This window comes from Strigops habroptila, chromosome Z (assembly GCF_004027225.2).
Source record: "Strigops habroptila isolate Jane chromosome Z, bStrHab1.2.pri, whole genome shotgun sequence".
Lineage (NCBI taxonomy): Eukaryota > Metazoa > Chordata > Aves > Psittaciformes > Psittacidae > Strigops > Strigops habroptila.
Window position 1 is genome coordinate 14,645,166 of NC_044302.2, and position 26,524 is coordinate 14,671,689.

The following is a 26,524-nucleotide window of genomic DNA, read 5'->3' on the forward strand; positions in this document are numbered from 1 at the left end:
TAATTATTCATTGATTTACTTCACTTCAGGAAGTCTGTCTCCAACCTTTCCAATGCATATTCTACAAGATGAAAAGAGAGATTTTAAAGTAGTAGTTGCCTAAGGAGAAGGAAGGTGTTTGATGCTATTGCTAAAACAACTAAAGAAGAGCTTGAACTATCCATTTCAGGGCCAGTATCTGAGAGATGCATTATTTGAGCAACTGTAAAAATTAGTTGGGAAGCTGATTTTGTCTATGGAGCAGAGTAGGAAGGTGAGAAATGCCCATCCCTGGACATTTGAGCTTTTTCCGTAAACAATGCTATTTCTGTAGCATTAGACCCATATAGCCCACTTCAGAAACTTGCCTTTAATGCCAAGTCATTTTGGCCTGCTAAGCCTCACACTCTTTCAAATGTTCTGCTCTTCAAACCAGTCTCTGCATAGAGAGTCTCAGTGCTTTTTGCTGTTGTTGGAGGACATGTCTGACAACCTTTTTAGTCTTTCTATGATTTTTCAGGTTCTTGACATGGTCTTTGACACAGCTGTCTCAATGTGCTGCTACTACTCCCTTGTCTCTCTTCTCTACTCTTGTACAGAATTTGTAGCTGTGCTGTACAGCCTCTGTTTTAGGTTATAATTTAAAACTCTGATGCAGTCTTTAACATCTATACCTCAATTGCAGGAGTACAAAATCACAAGAATGTATGATTACTGCAATATTCACTTATGCTACCTTAGAGATGCTTGTCCCATAAGGGTTGCTCTTAAAGCAGGGACAAAGCAGGTACAAAGCAAGCTGTCTGCTGTTTCTCCCTGTGTCAGCTCTAACGTCAGGGCACAGATGAAACATTTCTAGTTTCTCCTGTAGGGCTACGCAGCAGGATACATTGCAGCAGCAGCTGCAGTATGTGTTGAAAGGCTGGCTCATTTGCTGCCTCTTTACTGTACTCACCTCTGCAAATTTAGCACCAGCAACTTTAACAGACTCTGAGCCCTAGATATTGGGACAATACATTGATACTCAGTAGGGAATCATACTAGTATAAACTAGTCTTTCTTTCCTTCCTGTCTTGTTCACAAAACACTAGAAACAGCATGAATCTTACTGTTCAGAATATTCTGAACCCTATTTTCATGGCTGTAAGAGGCTATGAAGGGTATTATTCTGGGAAAAAAAACCAAAACAACCAACCTTTAAAATGTAAGCAGGGCTATCTGAAACTGCTGATTTCACTGTGGCCTAAATTGGCATATTAATTTTTTGTAACTATTCCTAGTAAACAAAGATTCTTATCTGCTTTTCCTTGCTTTGAATTTTATGGAAGCAGCAGTTTCTCACTACAATAAACCCAGATCAAAAAGTGTTTTCTTTTGAATTCAAATCAGCCAAATGGACATCTCTTTCTGAATTCATTCATGCAACTGACCTCTGATCTTCAGCATAGTTGCAAGTTTCATGTGGTAAAAGGGGTATAACTCATTTACACTGAATAATGTATGCATATATAATATGCACATTACAATATGTGCAAAACAGCTAGAAGCCAGAGAAATATCCATTAGCAAACTATCCATAGTTAATAAAAACTACTGTATTTTTATGGAAGTTCGGCCTGATAAGGATCTTTTAAGGGATCCTAACCTGAATTAGATTAAATGTTTTTTATCTGAATTATTGTATTATCAGATAATACTGCACTACTGGCTTTCAATGTGCTCAACCTCTTCCAAAGTAGGAGGTATTGCATTAAAATAGATCTATCATAGAAAATTGAAATGTTACAAGTATGGTAAGAATTGTCTGACATCTACTTTAAAATACGTATCTCAGAAGAGTGGTTTCATACAATAATCTGAGCTGCAGTATGAAAGGTGGTACTTTCAGAGAAAACCTTATAAACAATAGGGCAGATTCCCATTGTTCCTCTATCTTTTTCTGTAGACATTTCTGTTTCTTCTACAAGTTGAAGACTTTTTGTTTTGCCTTGTTAGGCAGTATCTAAGTACATATTCTCATTGCTTTCAATTGTTCTCTGGTCTTGGTCACTGTTGGATGAGTGTCAAGTGTGGAGCATGCATTATACCCCATGTGCACTCAGCTCAGCCTCACAACCACGAAGCTTGGAGTCCCCTTTCAGTCCATGGCTTTGTAGTCCTGGATGAATCCTTATACCAAAATTGTTTTAGAATACTGAACAGAGTAGGCTACTGCTTAGGAGTCTGAGAAAGTGTGTGAACCTCTGTGGGCACAATATATATTTGACTTTCAATTTACTTACTATTACTTAGATATTACCATTATCATAATTTATGCCATATAAAAGCTTCCCTGGAAGCTGTTCCCTAATTACAATATTTGGTAATGCTGTGAACAGTAAAACTATTACATAAATACTCTTTCCTTTGTTAATCAAGATGAAAAAAGACTACGGAAACATTTTCAGACATAGATTGTACAATGGGATGATCTATACAATTGGGATGATCAGCTCACTTTCTGCAGCTTACACTTTGTAAACATTTGGCAAGCCATGCAAGGTTTTCAGGTCATATCTCTCAAAACAAGTTTTCTGAAGGGAATATATATTGTCATGCAGGGGGAAAACAGTCTGCACTTATTGTGAATCTGGTGACCTAGAGAGTCACATCTTGGCTTTCAGTTTATTTTGGGAGCATTGTTCTTCATCTGAGGTTTCTTCAATACCACAGTCAGGTACCTGGCAATGCCCTTTCACATACTGCCCACGACAAGCCAGAAGCATCATGCTTCATTCTCAGTACTTCATCACAGTGGCATTTCCTTAGTAATCCCTGCAGACAGAGTTACTTTTTTGTCAGTTCTGTGTGTCAAAAATAGGAAAAAATCCAGCTCCTTTCCTCCTCTTTACCTCCAGCAAGACACAGTTCTGCCATCACTCTTCATTCTCTCAGATTTGGTATTGTAATAGTATTTGTTTTGCTCAGACTTTAAAAAGCTGCTTGGGGAGGTACTTGTTAATCTAAACTGCTGTGTACTCCTGTGATAACGCAGTGCATTGTTTGTTTAAAACAAACATGTAGTTAAATGTTTTGCTTAAGCCTTAGGCCTGAATCTTAGTGCTGTCGGAACCTCTCTTACTGAGAAGGATTTTTTTGGAACTTACTTGAAGTGGACGTTTATTATATTTGAAATGAGAATGAGCTGTTCTGGCGGAAATCCTTGGAGAAGCTCCACCAGCATAGGACGCAACAAACACAGCAGCAGCTGCGGCATCAGCATGCTCCTCACACTTTCAGCTAGCAGCTCAATGAAAGATTTTGGCAAGGCAGAAGACCCAGTGGGTGCCCGGTTGGCACTGTTACCTATAGTGTTTCCCTATAGGATTTTTAAAAAATTTTCAACCTGTTTTTATGATACTGCAGCTTAAAATTAGGGGTTAAAGGGGAAAATAATTTTTTCTGGTTTAGAGGCCCTTCCCTGTCATGCACTTTTGCCTTTATTCTTCTACTTTCTTCAGTGTGCTAATTAGGAAAAAAATTTAAAGGACTGATGTCAAGAATAGTTTCTGGAATAGGATGATACATTTTAAGGGTGAGAATTTCCTCAACAATATAGTTTCTTACATATACTGGTGTGTGTTTTCAAATTTAAGTGTTTAAGGGCATGCTGATCTCATGTAGTATAGCAGAGAACAGGACTGCCCTATCTCCAGAACCAGAAGCAAACAGCTGTGCAACTATGGTGTAATGCTCAAACAAAGTGGAGGACCTGCTGAGGGCAGAGCCTATCAGTTCAAGAGAATTGGCAATATAATTGGCAATATATAATCTTTAACATTTTTTAATTACTAAGATGTGGAGGAATGGAAATGTCTTAGCGTACATTTTGTGCCAGATCATAGACTGACTTCCAAATCTATATATATGGGCTTTCTTGAGAGTTTCAGCAGGAAATGTTCCATGTTGAATGTAGTTGGCTTTGCTCTAGGAGCTAAATTTGTGATTAAAGTTTCCCTCAGTATTCGTCTTCATGAGGTGGAAATATGGCTACTAAACTGATACAAAATATGTCTGCCTGCTTTTTAAGTACTGCCTCACACAAGCATACTTTGTTGAGGCTCTGCAATTACCACTAGTTTCCAATTAACTTAAGTCCAAGCTGTTGCTTTTAATCTGTAAAATCCTCAGTGCCTTTGGACTACGCTACCTGATACTATTTATGATATTCCTGCAGGCGTCATTAACAGATCACCTGTGATATCAAACCTCATCTTTAATTGAGTGGAGCTGCTGTGGGGAGGACACCTTGTGCTGTTTTCTTCAGTTCTGGTCTGCACTGGGTGGCATGGTGCGTAACTCTGTTTTGGTTTTCGTGTACGGTGTTTCTGTGGGTGAATTGAATGAACTAACTGGTAGAAAGGAATATATGAGAGCACAGGTTGTGAATAGTAAAAACCGATAGCACATTTAGAATTAATAGAAGCTTACAATAAATGTAATTAGTAAAAATTTTTGAGAAGCTCAAAATAAGTAATTTTATTCACATTTGTCAGCAAGACTAAAATGTATTTATACAAATACAAAAATACAGCAGTTGTCTTTGCAAAAGATGTGAATTCACTAGAAGTATCTGCATAGGTGATTGCAGTTTATATTACGAACAGCTAAACTTATAAGTATGTTTCTGAAGAAAAAGAAAGGCAAGGTGCCAGCATGTTCTTGCTTGGGTCAGAACTGTAAAAGGTATAAGCAATAGCTTATTTTCAAGAGTTGAATTTGTGCTTCTTTAAGGAGATCAAAACAAGTTTTTGTACATTGTTGTACAGCAGTTACAGAATTTTAAAAGTCTTTGCTACAAGCAGAGTTTGGCAGTCTTGTTTTGAAAAATTTATTTTAATAATTAATACCAGTATTTTGTGAAGGCACAGGCACCCATTTGGCTCTTTGCGTTGCACTGAAGTCAGTGAATTGGTGTATATAAACTGCTCATATCTTTATGCTATTGAAGACTTTAACATTATGCCTCGTTTAGCGTTTCTGTGGTGAAATTGTCTTCTGAAAGAAAAGTGGATGAAATGCAGAAATGTTTATAAAAGGGAGGAAAAGAAAGTCTTAAATGAATTAGTGCTTATTGGCCACTGAGAATTTTGTAGCAAGATTTAAAACAAACCAGTGATGGCAATTATTATTTACTCTGCTTTATTTACTTGATTGTAAATTAGTGCATAAGCTAAGTAGATCATTACCTCTGCTTTTATATAACCATAAATAAACTAGGAGGAAAAACTATCACTGGCTTGAGAAAGTGTGCCTGTGCAATTGTCTGCCCCCTTGCTGTTTACCGCGTCTGACAATAAATGTTTTATTTTGCCCTGACCATGTTAGCATGACTAGGGAGGTCAGAACCATTAGCAGATCGATCCTTCTCTCCTCCACTTTGTGGCCCATATCCATTGTTAGTTTCACTTCAATGATTTTTCTATTTCTCTTTCAGTATAGCTAATTTAAATAAACAAAGTTTGGGGGTTTCAACTCCAATTATCTACCACTTTCTTTCTCTGAAGTTGTCTTCTCTGAGCTTTCTACTCTTCAAATAATCTTCTTAGTTGTTATCCTCTGCACTCTATCTTAGCGGTTTTCAGTTTTTTCTTATTATTTTTATGAGGTTTTCTCTTGGGTAGAAGTGTCATATATCATGTCTATTTACTAATTTTTGTATGAGTATGTTTCCAAACTCTTTATTAATTTTTCTCTTGTGAAAAGCTATAAATTTTCTTAAGCATCTGAATTCAGCAAGGACACCCAGTTGTCATTTAACACTCTGCTTTTAGCAGCTTTAGTTCTTGAGAATCCACATTTATTTCCACATTTACATGCCTGTGTTTTAGTCATTTGTCTTACATTGCAGCTACAATAAAATGGGAGATACTTTAACATAAAATTAATATTTATCCTGGCAAATGTGACTGTATTGCTCATGACTCTTATAACAATGTTGGACCAAACTGCCAGTCATTCAGCTTATTAGTGTCAATGTTTGTTACTGATTTTTATCGTTCTTCAAGCAGTATAATTTTCAATTCACTTATCAACGTCCTTTGTTTCTATACACTTCAGAACTCTTCAGTAGCCAGCGTCTTGTTCTGTAGTACCTCGTCTTTCACTGCAGGATACTTGCATCAGAGCTCCCCTGCAACCTGAGTTCTCTGACAGTCTCCAAACACTTGTAGGTAATGTAACTCTGCTTCTCTATTGTATTTCATATGGTATTCTTTCTCCCTCTACATTTACAGTGTCCTCTCAGGAACTGGTAGCAAAATGCTTGTGCAAACAGGTATGACCATTTTGGTGCCACATGTCACATGAACCCTTCCTTGGAGACTGGTTGTTCCTCATTCTTTTTGAGAAGTGCTGTGGGAGTGTTTACATCCCATGCACAGGGAAACCAGCAACTGTGAGAGAGTTGTGTTTAACATCCCTTTTGAAGTAGAGTACTTCTAACAGAGTAAGCATTAATGAAAGGCAACAGGATTACAAAATAGTGTGTTGGAGAAAAATCCAGATATAAATTATATGGGAAGGATAGTTTAGTGGAGAAACTAGTACTCTGTTGGAGGATCCTACAGAATACAGTGAAATACAGTCTCCGCATTTATAAACCACAATGCAGACACTATCATATAGAAAGGAAGTGTGTATTTGTTCTGTCTGGGATGGAGTTAACTTCCCCATAGCAGCCCTCTTAGCGCTGTATGTATATAGAGATAATGCCATCATATGAATTTGTGTTTTCAGTTCTGGTCACCTCATCTCACAGAGTATAAAGTAAAGTAGTTCACAGAAATTGTAGTAGACATAACCAACATATACTTCAATATTCTAAATCAATCAGGCACAGGAAAAAGCATTGAATTTTGTATTTAGTGCAGTATCACAAATGTATATTAGCCCAAGGCCCTGTTTGGGTGTCCAGTACAAAAGAGCTTTGTACACCCTGGAGATATTAATAAATCAAATGAGGACCATGTATATGTGATTGTGTTTTTCTGTAAAATAGTAGGTGTTGAATGCATGTATTAAGGCACCTGTTTTATTTGGCTGTGGCAGAGCATGAGTTCACTTGGGAATGTGAATCTGTGAAATATGCTTTCGCTGGAGCATGGTGAATAATTTAACTCACTAAATCTCTTTTCCAGCTTGCAATTTAACTGTGAATATATTTCTATTTTGATTTATTTTGTTCTTCAAGTTATTCAACAAAAGGTTTATGCAAATACGTTGCAGCCTAAGGATAGTCATATATTACTCACAGTGACTACAGCTTCTGCTGCCGGTGATGGGACCAATTCAATACTCATTGAAGTAATTGGAAAGACTCCTTTACATTTCAGTTGCAAAATCCTACAAACATGTTTTCCATTGACTTCAGCAAGTGCAGGATGAAGCTGTGTTCTCAGCTGGCTACTCACGGTCTGTGACTGGACAGATAGCTCATATAACAGAGTTTCTGCTGATTAGCAGGATGGCTTGAAAATCCACAGAGTGTTTTTAAAGGTTACCATGAGACTGTTCTCTCAAGATGTGTATTTCTTCATGATATTTAATTTGTCTGGGGGGAAAAAAGCATGGAAACCTATGTAGATTTACAAAAATATTTGCAAAAATTATTTAACAACTACATGGTACATTTGTAATTCATTAAATGTATTTTAATATTCACCAATTTAAAATCAGCTTAAAGCATACCTGTAGGAGTTTACACATCATATAAAAGGAAAAGTCCAATCTGGAATTTTTAGTAATTGCAATATATAACAATAAAACAGTTATCTTTCAAGCCAGTTATCAGTAGCATTGTTTCTAATATTTAGGAAAATATTTATTTTATTTTTTGAAGCTCAAAGAGTTTGGCTTTCATTTCTTATAGTCAAAAGTCCTATTGGGAAATGTGTCTGAATAAGAACTCTAGGATAGCAACTTTGTATTGTATGATTCACAGAACTAAAACATTAATACACTTCTATATTATTTCCTTTTATGTTTTTTTCCTAGAAGATGAAAATGTACTCAATTTTAGGTAGAGTAAAAACTCTTAAGGTTTTTTTTCAGTGTTCGTGATTTATAAGAACAATGTGTTTATTTAGATTCTGTACCGTCAAATCCAGGAAATACCTAAAGGGTATTTCTGAATCTGATTTTATGATTACTAGGCTATACTTAGTTGTTTATAAATTTAGAAAAAATTTGCTTTATTGTTTTATTTTCAGTGACTAACCATAGAATAGCCTCTGATCTTAGTTGCCTAACAAAGTGAAAAACTCGGTAATGTGCACATTTCTTTAGTCACTTGGCAACTTTTATGTCAGTAAATTCTTTGAATTCCCTCCTGGCATGACTGATGACAAAGCACTTGTATATTGTTCATTTATAGGCATAAGTGTTACAGCATAGTTGGGGTTGGAAGGAACCTCTGGAGGCTATCTAGTCCAATACTCCTGCAGGTTCACCTAGAGCAGGTTACAGAGGTGGGTTTTGTCCCTAGGTTGTGTGCAGGTGGGTTTTGAACATATGCAGAGAAGGAGCCTTCACTACCTCTCTGGGCAGCTGTTCCAGCGCTCTGTCACCCTCAAAGTAAAGTTCTTCCTCATGTTCTGATGAAACTTCAGATGTGTTTCAGTTTGTGCCCATTGCCCCTTATACTGTCATTGCGCACTATTGAAAACATCCCCCTCTGAGTTGTCTCTTCTCCAAGCCAGACAGGCCCAGCTCTCCTAGACTTTCTTCATATGAGAGATGCTCCAGTCCCCTTTACGTCTTTGTAGCCTTCTGCTGGGTCATCTCCAGTAGTTCCTTGTCTGTCTTCAACTGGGGAGCCCAGAACTGAGTACAACACTTGTGGCCTCACCAGGGCAGAGTAGAGGGGGAGGATCACCTCCCTCGACCTGCTGGCCACACTCTTTCTAATGCACCCATTGGCCTTCTTGGCCACAAGGACACACAGTTTGCTTGTGGCTAACTTGTCCACTAGGAGTCCCAGGTCCTCAGCAGAGCTGCTTTCCAATAGGTCAGTCTCTAACTTGTACTGGTGCATGGGGTTATTCCTCCGTAGGTTCAGGATCCTACATTTTGAACTTCATTGGATTTCCTTCTACACAGCTCTCTACCCTGTCCAGGTCTCTGTGAATGGTAGCATAGACTTCTGGTGTATCAGTCACTCCTTCCAGTTTTGTATTGTCAGCAAACTTGCTGAGGGTACATGCTAGCCTTCATCCAGGCCTTTGGTGAATAAGTTGAACAAGAGTAGTCGCACTAATGACCCCTGGGGAACATTGCTAGCTATAGGCTGCACCACTGATCACAATGCTCCGACTTCTGCCATTCCACCAGTTCTCAATCCATCTCACTGTCCACTTATCTAACACACTCTTCCTGAGCTTACCTATGAGGATGTTATAGAATCATATCATAGAATCATATCATAGAATCGTAAGGGTTGGAAAGGACCTTAAGATCATCTAGTTCCAACCCCCCTGCCATGGGCAGGGACACCTTGCCCTAAACCACGTGGTCCAAGGCTCTGTCCAACCTGGCCTTTAACACTGCCAGGGATGGACCATCCACAATGTTATAGGAGACAGCGCCAAAAGCCTTGCTGAAATCAAGGTAGACAACATTCATGGCTCTCCCCTCATCTACCCAGCCAGTCATTCCATCGTAGAAGGCTATCAGGTTGGTCAAGCATGATTTTCCCTTGGTGAATCCATGTTGACTACTCCTGATAACCTTTTTTATTTCCGCATGCTTGGAGATGACATCCAGGATAAGCTGTTCTACCACCTTTCCAGAAATGGAGGTGAGGCTGACTGGCCTGTAGTTTCCTGGGTCCTCCTTTTTGAAGACTGGAGTGACAATGTCCTTAGATACCCCACCTGTTCTCCATGACCTTTCGAAGGTAGTGGAGAGTGGCCTAGCAATAGCATCTGCCAGCTCCCTCAGCATTTGTGGATGCATAATGGTGTCATCTGTGGATCCATGGTTGTCAGATTTGCCTAAATTATCTGTAACCTAATACTTCTCAACCAAGGGAAAGTTTTTCTTTCTCCAGAATTCCTCTCTTGCCTCCAGGGTCTAACATTTCTGAGGGATGGCCTTCAGTAAAGAAGCAAAGAAGGCATTTGGATATCAAGGTCCCCCATGATCCTCATGAAGTTCCCCGTGAGAACCAGAGTCTGTGATTGTGAGGTTACTTCCAGCTGTCTGTAGGAGGCCTCATCAGCTTCTTCCTGATCTGGTGGCCTGTAGTAAGCACCCACCACAGGTGATCAGTGTTAGCCTGCCCCTGAATTCTTACCCATTAGCTCTTGATTTTTAATTCCTCCACCCTTAGGCAGAACTCATTCCACTACAGTTGCTCTTTCACAGAAAAAGCAACTCCACCACCTGGTCTTGCTGGCCTGTTTATCTCAAAAAGTATGTAGCAACCCATAACAGCGTTCCAGTCATGTGAGGATCCCACCATGTCTCTGTAATTGCAATGAGATTATGGTCCCGGGAGCCCACACAGATCTCTAATTCTTCCTGTTTATTCCCCATGCTGCATGCACTGGTGTACAGGCATTTCAGAGAGGTAATTGAGTCTGTAGGTTTCCTAGAAGGGGTGCAAGAGGATCTACTATCACTTGATCTATCACTTGATCTATCAATATTATTTTGGTTTCTGAAGTTCATAATAGCTTATCAACACTTTCTCCATATCCATCCATCATCTCAAAGCAGGGTATCTGATAGCAAATCTTTAACCCCTGCTCCTTTCTCTGGTGGTAGTTGGCTGAATTTTCAGTGGAAGACCTAGAAGGAGTTAGCTTTCTCAGTGATTGCTTAAGAGATTCATATGGTTAAACCTCACACTGTTAACCTTGATCTGTTCTTAATAGCACCACGACTTTTTTTCATCCCATTTTTTTTTTCCCTCAACTGTTTGAAATATATTCTGTTTGCATTCTAGACATTTTGTTGTTGGTGTGAACCCATAGTAATCTCTTTCATCATGTTTCTTTTAATGCCATATGCTTGCACTGCTGGATTTTGGGTTTCGTTGGATATTTACAGAAACAGCAAACACAGATTTATTTTTTCCTGACTTGTTTCACTGCTCTCATGTTCCAGGCTTCTATTTTTTTTGTAACATTTAGCAGCCAACAGCTAGTTCCCCTCCGGACTGTTCCAAGTACTTTGTGCCCATATAAGGTTCTTGAAGGAATCATTGCAAATAATTGAAAGGAATGACCTTATTTCTTATGTTTTGTGAATAAGCTTTTGAAATGCACTAGTGGCAAAGGAAAAACAGCAGGTGCCAAGTGATTTGAAGTGTCTGTACTACAGCGATTTCTGTTAAATTAACTGGACAATGACTTGTCCAAGTACAATAACCAGCTGATCAGACATGATTTTGTAGTATTGTAACGAGTATAGTTAATTCAGTAGATGGCACTATTCCTCAATAGTCAATGAGCTAATAACCTGTTGCAAGGTGGTTCTCTGCTATGACAGTGTCATTTTTTTTTTTTCCAGGTGAATAATTTTTTTTCTTAGGAAAAGCAATGCCCCTTGTTTTTACTGACGTGTCCACCCACCTATTGCATTCAGATAGTTCATGGTGATATGAATATGCCTATGTGGACTGGGAAACTAGTCTGGATTGTAACTAATTCACCAAAACCTAGTTAGCCTGTGTACTTTTCCTGGTCTGATTCATGGTACAATACCAAGTAGGTGACATATGACACAGTGGTACCAAACCAGAAATGATAATGAGTAAGCTAACTACAGCAACTCTTTTAGCAACATCAACAGTTTATAGCAGCTCAAAGTGTTCATGGGCTGCAAAAGCTATTGTTGAATTCTTTTGGAAAGAAGACTTAAAACTTGCTCTGGGAATGTTTCCAGTTCTACAAGTTCAGACCCTAGTTCAGCATGGACTTCTGCGTGACTTCAACTGCTGCAGCTACTTGGGGCCCTGATCCACCATTACTTCCCTCTGTTGCTTCCTTTGATTCCTGTAAAGCAGCCATAAACCCCTGAATGATATGTGCCAGCAAAAGTGGCAGAAATACAATCATTTCACCAGGCTTAATCAGTTAGTGAGCTGATCTGACACTGAAGACAGTAGGACCGCTGCTTCCTTGAGTGCTGGAATATGAATGTTCAAAGCTGTCTTGGGCAAAATAGCATCAATTAAGAGAACTAAATAATGAGAATAGTTGTATTTGTTCTGTTTGTGTTTCTGACTTCAAACATAGGAAGCAGCACAACCTCAGCACTTTTTTCAAGTAAGAACTTACTTTTTATTGTATTAGATTTTTCCCACTAAAATGGAGGCATTTTCATCACAGGTGTCTTGAAGATACCCATTTCCATTATTTTCTCACTTTTAAGACACTGGGAAATTTAAATTATTCTGTGATTCTACTTTGTATGGTGGATGGAAGTGTAACAGACACGGTGACAGTTTCATTGCAGATATTCAAAGCTGCCAGAATAAATCCCAAGTGTCTCTTTAAAAACGTTTCATAATGGGAGGTGAATAAAAACAAATATGGTAGTCCAAAGGGCTAAACCAATGATCTGTGAAATAGATTTAATGTTACCAGGTGTGAAGTTGCTTCTTTCATACATGAAAGCCTCAAAGGATGTGGTAAAAAATTTGGTACTGTCCTCATTTTCAAGTTTAACCACTGGGACTACTCACATGCATGGGTAGTTATTGCGTTTGTTGCATTGTTCTCTTAGCCTAATAGTCGTGAGCTAGTAATATCTATGAATATAATGTATGCAACCGTGTTGTCACTGATGCAGCTCCAACTTTTTAAACCAAGTAGAAAACAAAGGTAATTTTAGAGTAAATATAATATAGGCAACCAAAACCATTTTTCTTCATTTCCCTTAGATCATACGTCATTTTCTGAAAAAGTCCATGGTCATAAATAGAAAATCAATAAATGTAGTGGCATCTCTGAAAGGCAAGAATGGGATTTGCTGCTGTGGTTTGAAACTGCCTAATCTAGAATTATCTTTCTTGAAGCATAGTAGTAACATTTTACTTTCTTTGTTTTGGAAATGTGGTGGGAACATGACTGCTTTCTCTGAAAAACTGGTTGTAGCAACCCCTCCCTAATTTGCAGAAGTGAAACAAGTAGGCAGGTAGATATTTAATGCAGTAGAGCACTGGAGTATATTTGACTGGAGTATAACTGAGTACCTAGTGCTGGTACATAGTAAAGTAATTAGTTGTACTTAGTGAAGAGTGGGTATTGTGTGTTTATAAAAGTGGGCTTTGGATACTTACAGTTTTCTAGTTTTTGTAATAATGACTTGTCTCCTGTAACCACCTTCATGAAGCAGACATCAATGTTTATCAAAGAGAGAATTATCTGCGATTACAACATAGTCATCAGGCGTGGATAATCTGAGCACTATTCCCAACTTGGTTTCTAATGTCAAGTAAATAATTCGGTTGCTATATGCAGGTTGCATGCACAATATTTTGGAGCTGAATGACTGTGATAATCAGGTTTCCTGTGCCTACTCCTACCACCTCACAAAAGTGAGTGTTCTTCTCGCCATGTTCTCACTTCAGTTCTATTATTTAGTTCTCCTTTTGTGAAAAAAGAGGAATTACTTTTTACTTTAGAAGGTTTCTTTATATTTAAAATCTTTAACTTTTCTGGTGTTCCTAGCTGTAATGATCTGTGAAGAAATGTTTACGGTATCAACACATGATTTTCCTAAAATCTGAGCAATGATAGCTGATAGCAAATGTGTGACCCCCCTCCCCCCAGTCAATAGATTTTAAATTTCATTTAGGATGCAAGTAATTAAATGCAAGAAGTTTTCTTTAATTTATTGGCAGCTTAGTAATGTCCTCCCATTACTATGCTATGATCTAAAAGGAGCCCTTAAGAAGCAGTATTACACGGTTCTGATGTGTAAATATCATGAGCTCGGAAACTCCCCAAAACCCCCACAAACCAAAATCCCAGCCAACAGACACATCAACCTATACACCAGTTTCCTCTACCTTTCTCGCTGAGAGTCTTGAGGGTTATATCACTTTTTTTCTTTTTATTTAATTTAAACTAAGATTGGAATATTTTATGCAAACAGTTTATTTCAATAGGAATGATTGAAATAAAATGATATGTGAGTTGCCATAAAATATTAATGCTTGGTAACACTGAGGTGTGATTAAAATACTTGTTTTAACTAGGACTGGGAAGACCATTGCTTTCATTGTGTATAATTTATTTTAATTTTTTCTGTTAGTGGTTTACATGTTTATAAGGGACTACAGAGCTATTTAGAGGGTGGGAAAATATTTCTTTTTTTTTTTTTTTCTCACTTATGTATTTTTTTATATAGCAGTGTATAACTTGGTGTTTTAGATACTGTGGTATGAATAGCAATCATCCCTATATTTCAAAATCGGTGAAAGAGAAACCAGGTGTTTAGTATTAATTTGTATTAATTGCTTAACGTCCAAGCAGTGATCCCCTATTGTATTAGGTACTGTGCATACAGTAGTAAGTCTGTGCCATCCTTGCTCTGACTCCAGTATTAGGATTACTTCTTGCTGTAGGACAATTAGTAATTAGCTGTTCAATTCCTCAAATTAAAAATACCTAAATTTCCAACATGGTGTTTGTTGTTTGCTCTCAAACTGATAGAAAATGAAAGCCTGGCAATAGATACATTTATTTTCTGTACAGAACAATAACGATTCCTCTTGAATTCATTTAAAATCCTCTTGAATTCTGTCACTCAATAATATTCTATTCCTGTCAGCCTAAAAGGATCCCAGATGGACATAAATCAGCTATGAATGCATCCTTCCTTTGTTTATATTGTTTAATAAGCTAATACTGGATGTTCAGTCAGTACTTCGTCAGGTTCGTGTATGTTCTTTTTAAAGCAGTTTCAAATTCCATAGATAAATCTTTGTTTGAGCTGTCAGTATATGCATTGTGCAAGACCAGCTTCTGCAAGACTCCCAAGGCAAAGCAATTAAAACATTGCATTTCCCTTAGCCCTTCTGGACTCCTAATGACTGCTTGTATTTTCTGTGAGGGTGATGGGAAAATGAACAGATTTTCTCAACATACAACAGTGGCGTTAAATGATAGTGACCTTCTCTAAAAATGCATGTTTTGTTATACGAAATGCTTTCTTATCCTTTCAAACCACATTTAGCACGACAACTTTTTTTTTGTCCTTGCAAAAAGTGGCTCTTTGCTAATGAAAACTAAGTAGCTTTTTAGCTCTGGTAAGTGGAAAGAAACTTTCATTCGCAGTTGTGGTGGCCATGGAAGCTATGGCTTGTGGCAAATTTGTTTGCATCAGAATATATCCACATGGGTGATTCAGAGTTAATTTTAGCTGTTGGTGAGACCCTGAGAGCTTTATATACTTTTTTCTCTTCAGGGATGTCCAAGGTTCTCTTGTTTTACAGTTCCAGTTCTTCCTCTGTGAAATTGAGGCATGTGCATATGACAGACAGTTTTCATGAAGACATATCACTGTCTGTGCAAGGTCAAACCTCTTCAAATCAGTGAGTTTTGGCAGCCACATTACTCAGAAATGACAAAAGACCTTCCAGTCTCTTGGTTGGCTGTCTTGTCAGAAGTTTTTCTGGAGCATATTATGTCATTTAGAACATTTTAATAATAAGTATGTTGAATTAATTTGACCAACTGCTAAAGTGATCACAAGGGAAAAAAGTTGCTTTGAAGCCACTTTGTCAAAGAATGTGACTTAGGAAGGGATATAAAAAGTAGACTTAATAATTTTCCAGTAATGAATAACCCCAATATTTAGAAATGAGTATAGGCCAATAGTTCATACCTGCTGAGTATCCAGTGACCATGTGAACTTGAACATGAACTGTAGGTCCTCAGAATCTCTGAAAAGGACCTGTTAAAAACAAATAAACCGTGATGAGCCCAAAGCCTCATTCTCAAGCATTTGTAGCTGGAGACAGAATTTTAAAAGATATTAACTCCAACTAGGGCATGTATATCAGGGCCAGATTTTCAAATACTTCCCAGCACAGTTCCCATTGTGACACCTAACACCAATTTTAAAACTGACTTTTCCACTCAGCATGCATAGTTCTTTTGAAAACTTATCTGCAACTGCCTACATGTCACAGAACTTCTTTCTCTGAAGTATAAATATCTATGCCCAAGAAGGAGGAAAATCCATTCTCATATTCTTCTTCTGGTATTCTCTCCATCACATGGGAATGCCTGAAACGATGGAGAAAATTTAATGAGGACTGGAATAAATAAGATTCAAGGAGATTATATAAGAATAATTATGCATTCATATATTTTCAGGTAAAGTAGGGAGACTATGGATCTCCTCTAATTTCTACTCAAGTTTTTGTGTTGTTTTAATTACTTTTGGTACTCTTGTCATTAGTGAGACTGAGATATTATCAGTAGAAGTTCTACTGGAAACACGTGTTGATTTATTTATGGTTAAATTTAAAATTTTACATTTCTGAAGCTGCTACTTGACAATGCAAATAACGGTTATGGGAAAGATTTTTCTTAGAAAAAGAATTTTCACTGCAATAAGGGCCACAGATTTTTTTAGTTTTTAAATAAAAACATGATAGCAGGAAGGAACTGGCTTATCAGTAACATCCTTCTTCCTATAGGAAAAATCAAATAAAAAGATTCAAAAATTATTTGCTTTTAAGGGGGGATGGGGAAGTTGAGAAGAAACTTTCAACTGAAATTTGTCTATTTTTTTTCAGTTGTAAAATACTTTACATTCTCCTAGTTAAGGTGTATCTGAAGCGGAAGAAAATATATTAAAGCTTCATTTACAATGGGACACTAATTAAAAAATGCATGGATTTAACATTTCTCTTATTTTTTTAAAACCCAATATAATTTTTATATTTCCTTTATAATATTTATCAGATAAGAGAGGTATGACTTCATACATTTAAACATTTTATATGGTTGTTGAATGGAAGCTAAAACTTGTGTGAAAGAATGCCCTGAGTGTGTAAATATAATTAGTCTGGCTATTATGAATCAAATCCTTTCTAATCCTCATACATACAGAGACTGAAGGATGGGATCTGTTTGTCTTTGTAAGTCCTGAAATAGAGCTACTTTGCAATGGCTACACTAATTTAGCTTATCTATAAAATGAGCATATATTACAAGTGATGTTTTGTAGTTTTAATACGCTCTGATTAATTTTATAGCTAATTGGTTATTGTGCGTGCACATAATAGACTGGCAAAAGTCACGCTACCACAAAACCTTGGGGCAAGGAAACACACCAGATAACCCCTTGAAATCTCTTCTACTCCTTATTTAATGATATGAGAAACACACACTGTAAAGGTAAAACATATTGGTAAATGTGTTGTTCAGATAAGTCTGCTGCATACCTTTTGGTTGTACTAGGTCATAAATTTTAGTATATCTCCAGCTGTAAATACAAGGTTAAAGTCAGGACGTTAGATCCCGCGATACTTTTCTTCACTGTGGCATTGCAAGGAACCTGTGATTCCCCTTCCATTTTTACTGAATGGAATTAATTCTATGAAGTAAATAACCTCACCCATGAAGATGAAATACAATAGGATTAATGCTTTATGGCAAATATACCTGCTTGATTATAATATATCATTTTTACTTCATCAATATGCAAATACCTACTTACATATTGACATGGCAGTTTCAAGTATGTTAACACCTATGGGCTAGGGCAGAGAGCTTTTGCATGGTTGAATTCAGTCAACTGTATGTAATTTCAGCACAGCCTTGCAAAATGCCTCAGGAAGGTTGTTTGGCACTTTCATCTTTAGCTGCATTCAGAATATATCTGAAATTGCCTGCAATTTTCTTAAGGTAGTAGATGAAATAAAGCCTTTCAAAGAACTTAACATGATTCAAAGTATGTGATATAAATTCATCGTTTTAAAGATGAGTAGTGTCACTATTTTTTTTGACAGCATTATTTGTTGAAAGTGTTATTTTCATTGCATATAAGTAATTGTCAGAAGATTTGCATTTGTTTTTTACAGCCAGCATAGGTTACTACTAAAATACTGTGTCACTGACAGGTTTATAATTCTGCTGACACAGGTTGGCAGATAGATGAGCATCTCACATGGAATATAAACATAAATTTCAATGAATAAATAAAACAGGGTCTGTTAGCACAGTCATCAAAAGAGAAAAGCCCCATAAGAAAATAACAGTAGGCTTTTGACCCTTTAAATTATAGCTCACTAGCTCACTGCTACAATGAACTGAGCTCCTTAGCCTTGGTGGTACTTTGTCTACCTTCTGGCACCTGTTTGTGTACTACTCACATCAAATTTCCCATGGAAGGTCACATTTTCTGACTTAATTTTGGAAGCAAATTCTTTTATGCTATTCTGCAAATTCAGGGTTGTGCATCTTTAGCAAGCTGTAGGAAAAAGGAAGTTATCTTTGAATATTTCTCTGAGTGTTTTCTGTTTAACTTTTGTGATTGTAAAATAAACTTTGAAGGGATTAATTACAGTAAATAATTTGACCAAATATTAGTGCAGGGAAGTTCCGTAATATTATTAATCAGCACGCACTTTCTTAGAAGCATTTCCCAGGCATGGAGTTAGAACTTTTTCCTACTGACCTTGCAGGGGATAAACTGAGTACTGACTATCATACTATCTGCTGGTGTGACTTCAATGAATTTTCCCAGTGACAAATACTGTCCCACTGTTTAACTTTTAACACATCTTTGAGATATACTTCCTTTTTTTTTCTTTTTTTAAATTAAAAATAAACAATATCAAGTAGTTGGGTATATTGACATCAGTGAAGTTCATCCTGCCTACATAGTTTATGATTTTAGCCCATCAACACTAACATAACATTCCCCTTCCTAGAAGAAAATTTTCTTTTAGAGCTAAGATTGAGTTCAGAAGTTCAAGACAATTGTATATCAAGCCAAGTCATTGTATTTTGTTTACATTTATCTATCATATATGTGCATATATAGCTACATGTACATAGAAAACATCTATCTGTATATCAAAAATAGTTCAGACTCCAAACACGGCCATGATGTGATACAGTTACTTGTAAATGTGAAGGAGTGTTCCTTTCGGAATCTATCTGAGTTTGAAATCCTCATGTCTTTGAGGATGTAATTAGCATAGCCTAAGGTTATAGGTACTCTTTTTTTTTCCTTAGTCAGGTGTTGGTGCTTGTTCCCTATCTGGAGCTTGGCCTGCTTTAGGACTCAGAGGTCACAATTCTGATATTGTGATCAGCAATAGTTTCACTAAAATTTACAGGCATCCTTTCAGGCAATTGAGATGTGTGACTGTAAACATAACTAAGCTAACTTCAAGCTAGCTAATTGCAACATTGAAATGAAAGAACCTGTCACATGTGGGATACTCTCTGGACTGTTCCCATCTTTTTTACAAGGACTCCACCTTCCTCCTTTATAGCTGTGACTCCAGCTGAGCTGAGTTAAAACTAGTTAGAGCACATTCATTAAAGCCACAAACATTACTCCTTTTAGAACCTGTTTTTACTTCCCTGACTTGACTTTGAGAGTCTTTTTACTGCTTGTAGCATTCCTCCTGATTGTCATTCTCATAACTGTTATTTATATTACTCCCATTGCTGTCTTTGAAACTTTAGTAAAAGACTCATCAATATAGTCAGAACAGCAAACCTGGGAATTACCATAACAAAAGGTCTTTCGTGAATCAGCTAAATTGTTATTTACAGTAAGTGCCTTAACATAGAGGAAAGATGTGGATTTTTTCTTTTGTTACAGAAATTCACTATAGTTCTTAATGTTTGTAATGGTTCCAGAGGCTGGAATTATTTGAACTCTCATAATAGATTCAATAACAATCATGGGAAAGTCTTGTTTTGTCCCTGAACAGATTCAGCCTGTCAGCAGAAAAATTCTACAGTACTAGTTCCTTGATTCCTTTATGTAGGGTTTTGGAGTTTTTGTTTGTTTTTACATTTTTCATGACTTTGCCTCTGACTGAAATTTTTCATTGGTATTTTGGTTTTTATTATTGACATTTTTGAAAGGTATTGTATATATATGTTACACATTTTAAACAATGGTATCTTAGGTAGATAAGGTAGTGTGTGGGAGTGTTTTTGAAGAAAATCGAGTAAAATTGGGTGACATAATTAATAGCTGAAAGCATGCATGCAAACCATTGACAAATAATAAAATAATTCATAGATGAAATTGTCTATATCCACCACGGGGAATTGTTTAAAGTTGAAATCTTTTCCATCAACGGCAACTCTGCTCTGCTTCATTAAGATTTTTGTGTGTGTGTGTGTCTGTGTTTACTAAAGCAGGACCTGATGTAAAGCTGCTGTAAGCATAGTTGCATATTATAGTTGATCACCTCTAGACTAATTTCAAATATCCATTGTCATTTATGAATAATACAGTAAAATGTATTCACACTAGCAGTATAATGATAGTCTTCCCATTTAGAGAAGGGTTTAGTGGCGAATGTGCAGTCTTCATCCGAACAAATCTTTTTTCTGAATTCAGTGTTAATGTCAGAAAGACATTTTGGGTGACACCTATGACTGGTTTTAGTGTTTAAAATATCACCAGTTTTCTTTTCTCCTGTTCACTATTCTTCAAAACATTGACTTATATCATCAGTTTTTATTTAATGTAAGATGCTTTCTTTGTGTTTTTGAAAAGTAAAATTTCTTTGTTGTACAAACAACCAATTTCAAAACAGGTGCACTATAGGAGTCCATATGAAGATGTAATGGATGTACAACTTAAAATCAAATCCAATTTACCCAAAGGTCAAAGATGATAGTGAAGAGATCAGATAGAGGAGAAAAGAAATGAATCCATTGCACTTGACTGACTGAAGTCCTTCATAAAGTGTGTAAACTCTAGGAGTTAAAAACAAACAAAAAGACTGTGAGAGAAGAAGATGTACTAGCTTTCTAGCTTTCAAAATAGACAACATAATTCCAAGCTCTGTAATCCACTGTCAAAGTTAAAATGTCATTTTTGAACTCTCTTGTCTTAATGTCATGTGACCTCTCCTGTCTTTTTATGAAGTACCACTGCCTTGTCTGCTTGAAAGGTTACAAAAGCTGTTCTCATTTTTAATAGACCATGTATAATCAGGGTGCGCTATTTTTCTGTTCAGAACTTTAATGATACATTTCATGTTCCTGATGTTGGGGTGTTGTGTAAATAACTTCTGTTTGAAAGAAGGAACTCTATTTTCATACCTGGCCACACTTTACAAATTTCAAGACCTTGTTTTTAATTCCTGTAATACAAGACTCCAGTGTGTTGGTATTTCCCATGCAAAAATGCAAAAAAACATTGCTGTTCATAGTGACAACTTCCAGATCCACAGTGGTCAAGTAGTAAACTGAGCTTAAACAATCATGTTACATTTCAGTAATAGTATGCAATAGGACACATGATCATTTTATGGTTATTATACCCATAGATCTGCAGTAATGTGAAGAATGAGACATGGGATGAAAAGCAAATGCTTTCAGCAGCTATTTAACTGTGGTTAATGCATAATAATTTTTCACTGTGGAATGGTTTATACCTGCATGAGATCAAATCTATGTTATACAGTGATTTGTGAATAAATAAACTCAAATATGCCTCTTTATGAGAGCTGTGAAACTTTAGAAGCTCAAAATGGTAGAATTCTACTTGTTCTGCAACTATACCTTGCTAAGTTACTTCTTCTTTTAAGGTCTTTTTTCCTACTGTGTAAATCTTTTCTTTGTAATAGTAATATCTAATACAATTTCATCAGCAAAATGTTAAATATCAGTCAAAAATTGCTATCAGCCTAATCCAAATACAACTTATTTCCCACTGGCTATAAGACTTGGATGAAATAAACTACAAGAAGTGTAAACAACTGCAGAGAGCAAGAGCATTCTGATACTGCAAACTTAGGTCTCTTACAAGGGCTGGCAGTTTCAGAGGTGGATTTTATGTTGAAATTTTTATCCCACCAGGATTGTTGTAAAGACATCTTTTTACCTGACAGAAGCAAGAAACTGATCTTCAGACTGTTCTGTCAGGACAAGCCTCTAGCTCTGACCCTGATTTGTGCAAAAACACACATTGCTTAGTTACTCTCTCTTTAGCTGCTGCAGTTTGTAAAGTGCAATAATTGCAGTCTCACTGGGGGCAAGAAGAAAGTGCCGTTATGTTTGCTAGTAGACTGCCTAGCACAATAGTCATAATTACCATTAAACTGAAGTTTTTAGACTCCAATCTACCAGAAATAATGAAAAAAAAAACCCTAAAAAATCACTAAATTGACTCTTCAGTTTAGCTTTTACTACATGATAAATGTTTAAACTTTGTTTTCAGTGAGACAGAATTCTTTTCAGAATTTGTAAAATTAATAATATTTCCCCAAATTCTGATAGATATTAAGAAACACAATTTCATTTTGCATATATGATTTTATTGAGCTACAGAGCAAGAGACTTAATTAAGGCACTAGAGTGGGAGTCTCCTTAACTGAGATTAGTTTCTGCTATGCTTTGAAACGATTACACAGCAAAGTTATTACTTCATCCATAAAATTCAGTTCTAAAACACTTTCTCCTTCCTCTGTATAGGCTGACTTATACATACATTGTAAACACATATGTGCAGTGCCTAGTATAACTTCTGAGTCTTAAAATAAAAACACCACCAAAACCCAAACCACAAACATGTTAAAACTATACTATCTTAGGCTACATGGATTTGTTGCATTTGAAACACTTCATGAAACCAATGGTTAGTTTGTTCCCGAGCTTAATTTCAAAAAAGAATAAAGAAAGTTGTGAAATTGTTGACGTGGGAATTTACAATTTTGTTTCAAATTTACTTTTCAGGTTTTTTACTAATTTGCATTATATTACAATTAAAAAGTTTTTTGGGTGGGTTTTTTTTGTGTGTGTGTGGTTCTTTGGTTTTGTTTTTGGTTTTTTTTCATTGTTGTTGTTGTGGGTTCTTTGGGGGGGGTTTAGATATATATTGGGTGAGGAAGTTGGTAATTTTCAGTTTTAATTCTGATTTCATGAACCAGAATTTTCGTTCTCCCCATGCTTCTGGCATTCAATAACCACTGGAACTACTCCAGCCCCTTTGTCAAACTAAGTTTTGCTGTGATACTGTCCTACTGGGCCATCTTGTCAATGAAGCACTGTATCTGTCAACATCTCTTTCATTATTCAGTTGCATTGACAGCAAGTTTTTCTAAAATATGTAAGATGTGTCATGAGGTAAGGAGTAGTATTTCTTATTTGAGAAGATACAGAAAAATATTTCTGTGATACCAGAAAAGGTGATTAATGAAGTTGAAGAGGAAAAGATAAAGAGAACAGATGGATAGAAAAAAGGAGGGAGAGTAATAGTTGAGGAAGAAAATACATTGGAAGATACTGGCAATTGGTTTAGTACAGAATATATCAGTGTAGAGGAAAGCAGGAGAAAAATATCAATTCCAACTATACCTGTAGGTGTTAATCCTCTGTTACTGGGAACAGCTTTATAGGCTTCAATGGACATAGATTCTTGCCTTGGCAGAATTAAGTCTAGAAGAAGACAAATGATACATTAAATCAGTTTGCTCATTCACTTGAATTTCTGTAGTTACTAGAAGGCATTTTAATGAATGTCTTCTGAGTGAGTAGATTTTTAGGATTGTCTAGCATAAAAAGCGAAAGTAATGGAACTACTTTCCTCAACCAGTTGAACCTGCATTATAAAGTGACTTTAAGAGTTTTTTACTTTGAAGCCTACAGAGAGCAAACTGCCAAAATTTCATTTGAAGTTAATTCTTAGCTTATTTTTACAGCTGCCTACTCTCACCTTTATTCACATTGACTTTGCTGAAAAGAGCACTGCCTCTGTCTGTCTTTTACACTGGAAGGGCTATATCTAGAAAAGCAGGTTTACTTGGTAAGTGTAAGACCAGCAGACAGGTTGCAATTTCAGTAGGAGGATTTCAAAGTTAAATAATAAATTGTTCTGCAACCTGTTCACCAAAACAGATGGACAGTAGAGACAGACACAAGGACAAAAAAAGAGTAAGAGTGCAAGAGTAGTAGGACAAAGAGGTGAACACAATAAGAAGACAAATAGGAAAGTGAGGAAGAAGAAATTAAAAAAAAAGAGTTGATAGAAAATTCCTAGACTATCTAAAATGAATAAGGTTGATTGCTGCAATTTTTGTGTCTAGGCTGTAATGAAAACTTCATATTTACCTAACCAAAACAAAGATTTGGGTGTGAATGCATAGATGTATACTCATTTTTGTGGAAATGTTTGTCCTAACTTTTGTAAATAGGACTTTAATAGTTGGGGTTTATTGCTGCTGGTACACTTGTACCTGACTTATCTGTTATCTTCCATGGTGGTTTATTTCAAGATCAAGTTAGTTTTGTAATTTCTTACCAAAACCAGCCCCTCCAAAAAAACCCAAACCAAAACAAAATACCCCCAAGCTTCCCAAACAAACAAAAACCCCACCCCAAAACACACACAGAAAAGAAAACCTTGCAATCCTACAGTACCATAGGTATGAGTTGGAAAGGACCTTAAGGCTCATCCAGTTCCAACCCACCTGGCACAAGCAGGGGCACCTTCCACTAGACCAGGTTGCTCCAAGCCCCGTCCAGCCTGGCCTTGAACACTGCCAGGGATGGGGCAACCACAGCTTCTCTGGGCAACCTGTGCCAATGTCTCATCACCCTCACAGGGAAGAATTTTTTCTTAATGTCTAATCTCAGTCTCCCCTCTGTCAGTTTAAAGCCATTCCCCCTTGTCCTGTCACTACATGTCCTTGCAAAAAGCCCCTGTCCAGGTTTCTTGTCAGCTGTCCCTAGGTGGTGTTCCATGCACTCGACAGGGTCATTGACGTAGAGGATGACACTCCCTTCTGAACTTCCTAAAAAGCCTGTATCCTTCCAGTCAAATGAGCTATCCCACCATGTCTCTGTAATGCTGGTAAGATCATAGCCCTGCAGGCGTGAACACGTCTCTGACTCCTCTTCTTCCCCATATCATTCAAATTCATTACTCAACATAAAATGATCAACATCACAGGTTTGGTAAAATGTCATTTCACTTTGAAAACCTTATTTTTTCAGAAAAATAGGTTTGCTGAAGTTAGTGAAGTTACTTTACCTTTAGTGTAGTATCAGGATGATGTTCTGTTAAGTATTTTGTTAAAGAGATTACTAATATTTGCTAGGTTTTCCTAGTATTTACATATATTGTTTAGTATAATATTGTTAATTGGTGCCTGGTAATGTAACCCATCTAATCATCATTCATACATTATTTTACGCATAATTTAATTAGCTTTTTTGGTACACATTTTTATCATTCAGTAGATCCTTTAGCAAATATGTATTAAAGGTTCGAGCGCAGTTATCGTTCTGTATGAATTGGTTATATTGTTCTATATCAGTTTGTTGTTAATATGTGATAGTTAATGAAGTCTTCATATTTACCTAAGCACACTACTGGTATACATCTGTTAAGCTATGACACTGTAGCCTGCTCCAAAGTCTTCTTGAAGAAAAAGGGGCCTTTTGCTCACAAAGGCTTCAAATATGTTCATTAATCCGTTTTGTAACTTCTCTTATAGCACGGGTACACTAACCAATAAAGAAAACTAAATTTGGCTTATTTATAACAAATCTACAGTAGTTGTGTGTTTCTAGCTCATGAACAATGACATTGGCTAGATAATTTGCTAAGAGTTTGATCAACTTTCTCACACTGTTTCAAGGTCAGAGAAGTATGACATTAAAAAGCACACCACTAAGGAAAAATAATAATCTAATTTTACTGAAGATGAACAAAATTAACCTTAATTTGAATATGCAGGCACGTATGACATTTGGCAACTTAAAACTGTCCTTCTTTGAGGACACAGAAGGCAGTGATGAAACTGCCTGTATTCCAACTCAAAAGTTTATTCTTAGGGGCTTTTACACATGAGTAAGTGCTAAATAATAATAATAAGCAGAGGCTGAAATAAACTACTGGTATCTGAAGGGTGTCAATGCAATCAAGATAAAGAACTGGGAGCTCTTCAAGTGAGTCAGGGTGTGACAAAATTTGTACTGATGAATGCTGACATCCTGAATAAAATCACTACATGACTTCACATAGGTCAAGAAACTACATTGTTTCCCTGAGCCACAATGACAGCAGGGTGACAGAGATTAATAGCTTTGTATTGACTGAGCAACTTCCAGTTCCTTATCTTTGTCAAGTCAAGGCTCTGTCCAAGAGCTGAAATTGTTATTAGGCTTATAATTGCAAAGACATTTAAAGGGTTTCCCCTTAAGGGACTATGAAATCCAATAAACCTTTCATAAAACCTCAAGCATTCAAGTGCAAAACCCTTGTCTTAGACACACGCACGCTCAGAGCCATAACAGTGGAAACCTTGAAGCCTCATACATTGAATAATGTTTGA